Below are 12,335 nucleotides of genomic sequence, written 5' to 3'. Positions count from 1 at the left end.
ATCACGTTCTATATAAATAAGGTTAAACAAGACTTTATGAAGATGAATCGAGCCTGCATAAGGGAAAATTAGTTGGATAGTTTAGATGAACCTTTTGGGTCAGGTCTACTTGAGCAAACTTATTGGCCTCATACTTCGAAGTCGAGGTAGGTCTTTTGGGCCAGATAGCCCAATTGCCTCACCAACTCTCTACTTGTGTCTCATCTATACGTGTTTCCTTCTTGTATTACATCCGCCTGGGATGAGTCAACTTATTTTGCCTTTATCTTCAAAATTGAATTTCGATTTTCTCGTATGTCCAAAATTACCAATAACAAATGTAAAACTAAAAATTATAACATTTATTTTTCTCTTCGCTCTACCATTGAATTAAACAGATGTGTTTATTTATTTTCTCTTCCACATCATTCCTATTCGTAAAAACCGTGTAATACTGTCACAAAAAAACTATTGCCAATTGTACGCATCTAATTAAAATAGAGTAATAAGCTAGCACAATCAAATTGTTCAACTCATCACTAATACTATTTTAATTCACAAAATTCAAACGAGTTAGTATATATTTTTTAATACATAATTATATACATACATGACCCATTGTCAACGGATAAAATAAATGGCAAATATCAAATTACACCCCCAAATTTTGGGTGTTATATCAATTTAAATCTTGAACTTTGGGGATTATATTAATTTAAACCTCAAACTAATAATTGTACCAAATAAACCTTAAACTTTTATAAGTATATTTGTTTTACTCCAACTTCCATAATTGTATCAATTTAAACCATCTATCATGTTTTGTTTGGATACACTTATGAATGTTTAGAGTTTAAATCGATACAATCACCAAAATTTAAGATTTAAATCGATATAATTTTTAGTTTATGGTTTAAACTGATACAATCTTCAAGGTGGAAGGATATAAATTGATATTGGATACACTTATGAATGTTCAGAGTTTAAATCGATACAATCACCAAAATTTAAAATTTAAATCGATATAATTTTTAGTTTATGGTTTAAACTGATACAATCTTCAAAGTGAAAGGATATAAATTGATATTTGTCTTAAAATAAAATAACTAGAGGGCCATTTGAATAGAAGAGGCTAGTTTTCAGATACGTGTTCCTAGAAGTCATTGGTTTGAAATTATTACTTTTTCTTAAAAAAAAAAAAAAAAAATTCAAAATTTTGCATCAAGGGTTTTGGTGTATTCGGACGGTTTAGCGTCCAAATTCAAAACTGGGAGTTGCGTGGTGATGAATGCTTTTGGTTTTAGATACCTTCAAGTCTCTTTATTTTGGGGGCGGCGCGTTACCATCCGACTTTTATTTCCATTTTTCTCCCTAAAATTTGTGTTTGTTTTTTTCCCCTTTTTTATTTCCTTATACAACATGGCGCCCTCGCTCTATTATTTTATAGATAAATTAGAATTACATAAGTATTCGAAACGTGATATTATATTTTATAGGTTTGATATTAAGAGGTTGATGATATTTCTAAATATAAAAAAAAAAATTGATTAAATATCACTTTTTAAACTTTCATAAAAGCAACATTTAGTGTTTAGGTTTATAATGATTTGATCTCTGTACTTTCTATTTTATAACGATTTAGTTTCATAACTTTACTATATAATAAGTAGTTATTGTACTTTAACATTTGTTACAAATTAGTTCTATAGTACAGATCAGTGTTAAGATTTAACTAGATTGTTATAAAATAATAAAAATTTACATCTAATTTTGTTAATTTTTTTTACGTGGGGACCAAATTGTTACAAATTAAAAAATGCAATGACCAATTTGTTACATATTAAAGTTTAAGGATTAAATTATTACGAAATTAGAAGTACATGGATAAAATCATTTTAAACCAAAGTCGAGAGATTAAATTGTTACTTTCATGAAAGTCTAGAGACCGAAAGTATTTTTAACATACAAAAATCAACGAAGCATTAAAAGTAATCAATAAAATAATGTTGATGTGAATTTAATATAAAAGAATAACTTGTTTAAAAAGCGTAAGCTATTTTTTTATTTATTATTGATTTACCTCTTTTTTAATTTTTGTTTTTAATAATTCTTTTTAAAATGTCTAATAAAATCGATACTTTATTGATATTTTCATCGACATTTCTATAAAATTAAGGCATTGAATATCTTGGTTGGTGGACTTGAAAATAATTTTCCTTAAGGATGTGAAACCAATATTCTCCACTTAACCATATAGAGTGTAAAGAATCCAAGGAGGTGTGAAGGTCTAATACACTATTGGAAAAAATGAGGTATAAATAATTGAACAACACTAACAAACTTATTGTAACTCAACTAGATACAAACATTTGTTGAAGTAGAAGACAACATTAACTATTCTAGAAGCTTTTTAAAGTATATATCTACAATAGATTTCTCTAGAATTATGTTGAAGATTCATGTAAATATGTGATAAGAAAGATCTAGAAATATCTTAGTCTTTATTTAGGATCCAATATAGAGAATTTCTTTAGATAAAGATAATCTCGTAGAAGTATCTAGAAATTGGTTAGATCCAAGAAAAGTCTAGAAAAATCATCTTCTTGAGGTCAAAGGATCCCATGCATATAAATAGGAGATATGTCTTCATTTATAAAGCAATGAAATGAAGAAAAAAGTAAAGTTAGAGAGCTAGTGAAGAAAAGTGAGTACGGTTGAGAGAGTGAGTGTATCCTCTCAAAAGTGTCTATCTTTCTACATTTTATATAAAAGTTTATTTCTTCAAAAGAGATTGTCTCTCTTCCTTTGTACCAATTTCTTCAACAAGTAGTATTAGAGTCAAGCTAGCATAGCTTGCTGTGGTGGAGTTTTTGAGATCGAGTACAATTTAAGATTGTGAAGCTTGTTGTATGGGACATAGCTACTCGTGGAGTATGTCATCACTACAAGATGACGGGAGACCTTCAAATTGTTAGAGGAATAAAAAAGCTCAACACTCAAAAAGTAAAAAAGATGGTCCACATGCATAAATTCGTATCTCCAAAGCTAGGACTTGTGGAATGTTATCGGAGGCATTGAAGACAATCCACCTGAGGATGCTACTGCTTTGAAGAAATAGAATCAAGACAGTTAAAGCCATGTTTGTAATTAAAACTACAGTTGATAAAGAAATGATGGAGTACATCAGTACAGTAGAGACACCGAAGGTAGCATGGGACACGTTTGCCACACTTTTTTTTTTTTTTTTAAAGAATATTGATGCGATATTGCAATTTCTAGAGAACGACCTCTTATCAGTTACTCAAAAGGAGATGACTGCAGGTGTACACGGGTTAGGGGAATTTTTTAGATTAATCTGAATTTTTGAGTTTGTCGGGTTGGCTACCAGAATGACTCGAATATGGTCTCCAATCGGACCCGACCCAACTATTAAATTTCAGGGGTTGGGTTTTCGGGTGGGTTATTTGTTTTTTTTAAGGCATCAGGAAACCTGAAAGAAGTATGACAAACAAAGGATCAAGCTTACTTGCTCGAAAAAATTAAATGAGGGGAATGACAGATGAAGGATTGAAGCATACCAACGGTTAAAGTAGATTAGTGAAATGACTGAAGCTGACGAACGACTGAGTACTTATACGAGGGAAAGTTGGAGACGTACAAAAGAGGCAACACCGAAAAATGAAAGCAAGAGCTAGAGATGAGAGGTAGCATCGATGAATAAATGAGGGAGAGCTAGAGACAAGAGGCAGCACAAGCAGAATCAAAATTTGAAAGAGAAAGAGACAAAAAGGTAGATGAGAGGTCTAACAGATGTCAAACGCAAGATCGAAGAGGGAAGGGTGAAAGGCAAAATCGAACGAGAAGGCACAGCAGAGCCACACGACAGAAGGCGAAATTGAAAAGAGAGAGCACAGGAAAGAGTCTAAAGGGGGAAGAGCGAGGGAGATGAGCGACACATTAAGGGGGTTCAAAACAAAAACTCTAAATAAAAGTAATTCGAGATGGGTTGGGTCAACCCAAATCTTTCAAAAATGCAACTCGAGACCCAACCCTACTCAACCCAAAAATTACAAAAAAAAAAGAAAAAAGAAAAAAGAAAAAAAGAAAAATCAATCCAACTCAACCCAACCCAACCCTTATAGTTTGGGTTGGGTAGTCCGGGTTGTTTGGGTTTCCGAGTCATTTAAACACCCCTAGATATGGCTATCAATCGATAATTCACCAAGATAAACACTCTATGTCATGAAATCCATAAATTAAATCTAACTTTCGCTATTTCAAAATCGAGAATGTTATTATCCATGAACTTAAACCTTAAAAGCTTTATTGCTGCAAAATCAGATCTCAACCCTCAATTGACATCCAATGTGGTGGAGAACGAGGTGTTGGCCCTCTATGCATTTCAATTCTGACCAAATGAAACTAGAGAACGTAATTTATGTACCTGGAATGAAGACGAATTTGGTATCAATATCTCAATTGACATCATCAGGAAACTTCATTGTGTTTGGATATGATAGTGTCAAGGTGTATTAAGATCTCAATTCTAACGACACATTATTGATGGAAGAGCAAATAATGGACTTCATCTATGTCATGTTAGCAGATGGCACCTATGTTGATAAATAAATGCACCTAAGTGTGAAGTGCATTGATTCTATCAGTTAACAATGCTATACATCAAGAAATGTTACAATTGATGAAGCATCTAAAAGGAATCGGTGAAGGTTCTTAAGCGAACGCGAGGATCGTTCCCAATTTTCATTTTCACAAAATTGTAAAATTACATAATAGAACAAAATTACGCATTAACAATTAAAAAACAACATGCTGAATTTGAGAAATAGGAAAGAAAAATATGTTTATCCTTGAAGCCAAATTTCTTCGTGTAGTCCCTTGATCTGGTCACGAACGATTCAAACTCCAAAATTGAAAACACAAATGACCATCACCACTTGAGAACCTTCTATATTCTCAAGGGAAAGATGATTCTTCTATGTGTGATTGGGAGAAAAACCAGAGAGTTTTTTTTCTCCACAATTCATGGATGAATAAGACAAATGAATAATCTCCGAACTCCTCATTCCACATTTTTTTTGTAAATTGAGAGACACAATAGCCTTTTACACTTCTGCTTCGGTTTTCAAAACCTTCAAACGACTGGTGCTGAGTGACAGAGTTGCTCGTGCTGTTGTTGTTTGCCAATGATCAAATGCACCCATGGGAACAAAACCCAAATGACTTGCAACTGAGGAGAGAGAAAGAGAGAAGGAAATAGATGAACTCTAAGTTCCTTTTTGGTCTTTTTCTTATTTTATCTTTTTTTCTTCTTCTTGTAAACTAAGCCCCCAATATCTTAATAGAATCTTCTCCTTTTTTATGATGTGAATTTCTTCTTCTTCATGTGAATCTAATTTGCTCATGGTTTCCTTTGATTTGGGTCACGTGGATTTGATTTGCCCATGACTTCCACTGTCATAATTTCTTCCTTAACAAGAGCATGAGAACTTAGTCATTGTGGCCTTGATTTTCTTAATTTTGCAAAGATCTTAACTTTTATAAAGATAGATTACTCTCGTTCCACATACAATACCAACTGTTAATGCCAACATTTGGACAGGGAAAACACACATGACAATTCATGTGACAACAACAGTAAATTTATAAATTGGGGAAGAGATGATATACAAAACAAAGGAAAAAAAAGCTCCAATGTATGAGAACTCAATAATTTAGAAGTCATTAGTTTTTAGACACATCAAATGGAACTATAATGATGTGAGAAACTTAAGATGGATTTTACCTTTTCCTCTAAACATAATGATGAGATGAATCTCTCATATATATAAGTTATGGTTAAATCTTATCTTTATCTTATCTTATCTTTTTCTAATATTTGACTTATTTCGTTAGGTTAAAATTCACCCATAACATAATTAAAATTTAATATGATTCACTTTTTCGTTAGTCATAAATGACCATATAGTGTAAATTTTAAGGACCAAATAGATTCTTACAAAATCATCCATTCTTATTTTTATTTCTTCTTTTTTTAAAAAAATTATTCAGTTATTGTTACTTAAGACATGGATATCTAAAGTCTAGAAGTGGGTTAAATTAAAATAGAACCATAAATAAGCATATTGTTTTAAAATCACATCACTATCACTCTTTTGAAGGAAAAAAAGGTTACAATAAAACTAATATTATACTAAACTAAAATATAGATTAAATTGGAAATGGAAAAATGTTGGGTCCCGATCGTAAAAACTGTTGTGGCTTTCATTGTCAAATCATATACTTGGTCTACAATTAAAGTAAGATTCAACCCATTGAAATCAACCCAATAAAATATTTCAAAAACGAGGATGCCACTAAGATGAGATACCCTCTTATTATTATTTTATTTGACTAAAAGATCCTTGCGTGGCAACACACGTGTCGCGAGTGGATAGGTGGAGAAAATTAGCCAATAGAATGGACATTGTCTCTTACAAGTTACACAATTGGCTTCACAATGAAAGACATATTCACGGTTCTTCAAATTTGATTGATAATGGCTGATGTGATTTGACTGACGTTTTTGTTTGGTTTAAATCTTATTTTAGCCTCTAAATTTTGAAATAAGTATCTATTTTAGTCTCTAAACTTTTAAGAAGTGATTATTTTAGTTACTGTTGTTAAGATTATGTTAATTTTTTTAAAGATTAAATAATTGCATTTAGTATGGGTTGAGCAAGATTAAGGTGTAGTGAAATATTAACCACCAACGTGACAAAATAATGAACGGTCAAAATCTTAGATGCAAAATGACTAGGGATCTCCAGTAGAGAATCGCTTTACCACCTAATTCAAAATTAAAACTCTAGAGTTAACAAAATCTTAATAATATAGACTAAAATAAACACTTTTTAAAAGTTTATGGACTAAAACGGATATCTTTGAAAGTTTAGGGACAAAAAAAGAACATGATTCAAAGTTTAGGGACCAAAATAAGATTTAAAATTTTTTATTTTTAGTTTTTTAATTTTGAAAAATATGCCAATGTTTAGCAATTATTCTATTATTTATTTGTAATTTTTTCCAACGTATGTAGAAATTTTGAAAACACCAAAATCAAGATTTTGGTTTCTTGTTTTTATTTCTAGTTTTATTTTTAACATAAATGAAGGTGTTACCGATGACTTTAGACTGAAGGGTATAACAGACACAGGAGAAACATAATAAGATTGAGAAAATAACAAAGTTTAGGCCAAAAACACCATTGTTGAGTCTAAGGAGAAGGTTAATTTGTGCCAAAAGCCAAATCAACGTACTCAACCTTGGGCTAGCAAAATAGCTGATGGTGCATGTCTCGTCCATTCCTCGACCTAAAGCATCACTGTAGGATTAAAATGGACCTAAGGGAACGGGTTCGATTGACCTAGCTAAACATAAAATAGGGCACACCTTTCGGCTCGGTAAGTTGAAGAATCATCCTAAAACTACTCCAAAATCCTATTTGGATGATCTAAGTCAAACACTTCTACAAATACATCATTATAACTCTCAGAGGTAACTTGAATTCTGCTATCAAGATCTCTCACTTCCACATTTTTTTCCACTCTTTGACTTAAACATCAGAGTGTGTATGGCAAATATCACACTAATATACAAGTTTTCTTTTCAGCCGACGACAAACAAATTTACTGTTAGTGTCAAGTGAAAGTCAGGTGCATTTCTTCTCTCCATATTTTGACATCCACATAATATATTATTTTATAATTTTTTTATAAGATGCACGGTAAATATATTCAAATAAATGTAATATAAAATGTTTAATATTTAATTTAAATAACACATATTTTGATGTAACATTTTTTTAATATAAAATGTTAGAGAATAGAAAGGAAAATATATAAACACACAAACTCATTTAAAAAATTAAATAAATTTTGATTGTTGACATGAACATAATTTTTTTTCCCGAGCATGATAGATGTGCTATGAATTATACGTTATTATAATATATATATATATATATATATATATATATATATATATAAATAAATATAAATAAATCATATAAACTAATCTAAAGGCCAATAATAAACTTAATCGATTAAGTATTTACGTGAATTAAAATATATGTGACACAATTTTAATGTTCAACTTATCGAATAGAGAAAGATTTGGATATAATTTATGAGTCAAGAATTAACTACAATTGGTCAAAGATGAATGGAAAAAAGGGGGGAAAAAAGCTAACATTTATTATATTTGGTAATTTATTTGTATTTTATACATATTTATGTCACAATTAAAATATATATTTCAGTTTCATCAATTAAACCTCAATGAGTAATTAAAGCATCTCGACTCACTTAAAAGCTTGTAAGTTGAAAACTTTGAAACCTATACTTCTACCAAACTAATATTATAGAAGAAAAATATAACTAAAATTAATTTTAAAACCAAATACAATACTTATTTTTACCAACATTGCAGGGTAAGAAAATGTAGCAGTATCATGAAAGAAGGGTGGATGGAAAACTGAACCGACTGGGCCATACGTTAAAAAAAAGGGCCAATATGGGCCGGACACCCAAATGAAGCCCAATATTGAGTGGGCATTTGTGAGTGCCCGTTACTTTAAGTCCATTACACAATGATCAATCGATTTCGCTTCACGAACCCCCAATGTTGTTTGTAAATTTTGGGTGTAGATGGTTGGGTTTTGTTGGACCAACATGAAATTTTGAGTTGGTCGGATTGAGTATCCGAAATACTTGAATAGAGCCTCCAATCTAATCTAATCCTCGATAATTGAGTTGGGTTGGATTGGATAGTCGGATTTTTTTTTGTGACAAGAGAAATAACACAATATACATTTGATTTTTGAAAAATAGCAAAAAAAAAAAAAAACAAAAAAAATGAAATGAGAAGAATGGCAAAACTATTAACAATTGATAAAAATATCCCTAATAAAAAAAATATAAATTTCAAATCGTAACAACTAAAATTTGATTACCTATTAAAAAATTGAATATTTAAAAACACTGATTCAAAAATTCAAAAATTCAAATTCTAACCATCAAGATTCTATTAACTGTAGTCCTAAAAGAATTATATCTATTAACTATGGAAAAACACAATATTTTGAAGCACAAAAATTTTGCTATGAAAATAACTAATTAGAGGAAAATCTTATAAATGAAAAAAAATAGGAAACTATTTACACATATAGTAAAAAACAAGATTAGTCATTTGGTAAATTTGGTAAACTTTGTTATATGCGTAAATAGTTCAACCTATTTTCTATATTTAAAAATACCCCTAACTATTAGTCCCCAAGACACCACAAAACACAATACTAAAAAAACAACTAAAAATTGTGTATCGTTATATAGTATTAGATGAAATCGAGCAACTAATTTCAACAAAATCAACATCGACACAGATACCTTGTATTTGCACCCTATTTCAACGTGATACAAACATCGGCATATACATATATATTATATCCAAAATAATTAATTATAAGTCTTTGAGGCTAAGCCCCACAAATACAGTATACTGGAAAAAATTTAAAAATATAGAAAATTTTTCTGTCTATTTGCGATAGACTATTATTAATGTCCATTGTATTTTGTATTCTACATTACCATTGATGGATTACTTTTCAACCGATGTAAACTTGGACTAAGCTCAAATTTTGTATCGGAATTGAGACCGACATTTAGGGCTTATTTGTTTGTTAATTTAATTTTATTTTATGCTTTTAGATTTATCGAGTACAATAAATGTGTATTTGGAAGACAATTTGAAATATTTTTGAAAATTGTTCTCGGATTCTACGATCAAACAGTGGAAATTCTGAAAACAACAGTTTTTATGTCTTCATTGTATCCAAATTTTTATTTTTAAATTTTAAAGCGCGGAATTATATATTAATTCTTAATACAAAATATTCAATTATTTTTTTTATTTTAAATGATGAAATAACATTTAATATATTTAATTTAGGAGTGCATGGTGGATCTCTTATAATTAATTAATTAATTATTTACTTGTGGTTTACATATACAAAATTAGTAAATCAAGCAAATGGATTATCCTATAGACTTCGTAGTTAACAGTACATTCTTATGTCAATTGAGCTATACTCAACACTATTTTATTTATAAATATAAATACAATTTTTTTTTGTGCTTCTCCCTTTGTAGGGCCTATTGCCATATTATGACAAGGTTACAAATTAGAATGTAGTTTTATTACAATTTTTTTTTTTTGTTGAAAACAACAAAAACAAATACAAAATACAAAATTTCTAACTTTCGTAGTGTATCCACAATATCGTAGTCATGAATATACATAAAGATACATGTAAACAAACATACTAATGTCATAAACGTTGGTATTTCAATGTATATATAAGAACCATAACTAACATATAATATACCATACGTGTAGGAAAATACTTAATATCTTAAAATAAGGATAAGTTGAATCAAAACTTGATGCAACTACCTTATATAACTTCATAAAACACAAAATCCTTAACTGTTAATTATTGAAAAGATACCCGATTTAGATATAAATCTCTTTCGTACAATGTAAATCTCAAGAGAAAAATGTTGTAAATATAATTATCTATGTGGTCTATAAGCAATCAAAAAACACAAAGTAAATAAATAGACCCAAAATTTTTAATAAAATGGCCAATAAAAGTGGAAATAAGTGCACACGATTGTTTAGGTAAGCTCCTACAACTAGGTACATCACGAAAGATATCATATAATGTAGTAAGTATATACCCTAACTTCCTATCCCGTAGAATTTTAAATATACATATAACTAAGTACACTCAAGGATCCATGATACAAAAACTAATTCACCGGAAAAGTGATTAGCAAACAAAAGAACGAAAGAGTAAGAGAAGAAGAGAAACAGAGAAAGAATTATAGTGGTTCAACCAAGTTTGGTCTACCTCCACTTTACAAGGCATCCATGGATCTTATTGATGAAGAAGCTTCAGAAAGACGAAGATACAAACTGACTTTCAGACTTCAGTCAAAGCTTTCATTTCTCACACACAGCTCGCTTACAAACAAACCAGTACTTGTTTGAAAGTAAGTAAGAGAGTTAACAAAAATGGGCCAAATAAGTAAAGCCCAAGCCCAAAGCCCAACTTAGCTTCTACACAAGTCTATTTGTATATCCGTCAAAATTGATCACAAATCACCTTACAGTTATACAAATATACCAAATGAAAGACCCATACTAGATACCTTGTGAATTTTATGTCATGGACTTTGTTAGTTAACACCCAGCCTTTATAGGCTGGTTAGATATTGAATCATGGAGCTTATTAAAAGACTTTGTAAGCATATCTGCAGGATTGTTCAGAGAAGAAATTTTCTCCAGCTTGACTAACTTGTTCACGACCATTTCTCGAAGATAATGATATTTTACATTGATGTGTTTAGTACGATCATGATATAGAGGATTTCTTAAAAGCGCTAAAGCACTTTGACTGTCACAAAATATGATAGGTACTGATATTTCTCCAATAAACTCAATAATTAATCCCCTAAGCCAAACATCCTCTTTGACTGATTCTGTAAGAGAATATACTCAGCCTCTACGCTGGACAAAGCAACTACAAATTGCAAAGAAGATTTCCAGCTAATAGGATTTTCAAATAAAGTAAAGACATATCCGTTGGTTGATCTTCTTCTATCCACATTAGCTGCAAAGTAAGAATCAACATAGCCTATAACACAGTTTTCATCATAATAACCTTTTGTATAAACCGGATTAGTGTTCCAGCTTCCTTTGACATATCCCAAGACCCATTTGCAGGTTTCTCAATGTGGTTTGCCTAGATTACTCATAAATCTATTGATCACACTTGAAGCTTGAGATATATCCGGTCTGGTACAAGTCATACCATACATTAAGCTGCCAACTAAATTTAAGTAAGGAACCATAGACATTTCCTCCATCTCTTCTGCTACTGTAGGAGAATGTGCTCTGGAAAATTTAAAATGATGTGCAACAGACTGTCCTTGCATTTTTCATATTAAATTTCTTGGCCAGCTTATTCGAATAATCATTTTGAGTCAATGTCAGAATACTTGCTTCTCAGTTCTTTTGAATTTGCATTCCTAGAATTTTGCTTGCTTGGCCAATGTCTTTCATCTCAAACTCACTGTTTAATTGGCCCTTGAGTTGTGAATTTTGCTCAGCTTGTTTGATAATATTGACATATCATCTACATAGAGTAACAAAAAAAAAAAAAAAAAAAGAGTCTTCAGCTGAAATATAATTCACATATACACAACTATCATATAAGCTTTGAACAAAACCACAAC

Source organism: Benincasa hispida, chromosome 6 (genome assembly GCF_009727055.1).
Source record: "Benincasa hispida cultivar B227 chromosome 6, ASM972705v1, whole genome shotgun sequence".
Lineage (NCBI taxonomy): Eukaryota > Viridiplantae > Streptophyta > Magnoliopsida > Cucurbitales > Cucurbitaceae > Benincasa > Benincasa hispida.
This window is presented reverse-complemented; position numbering follows the sequence as displayed.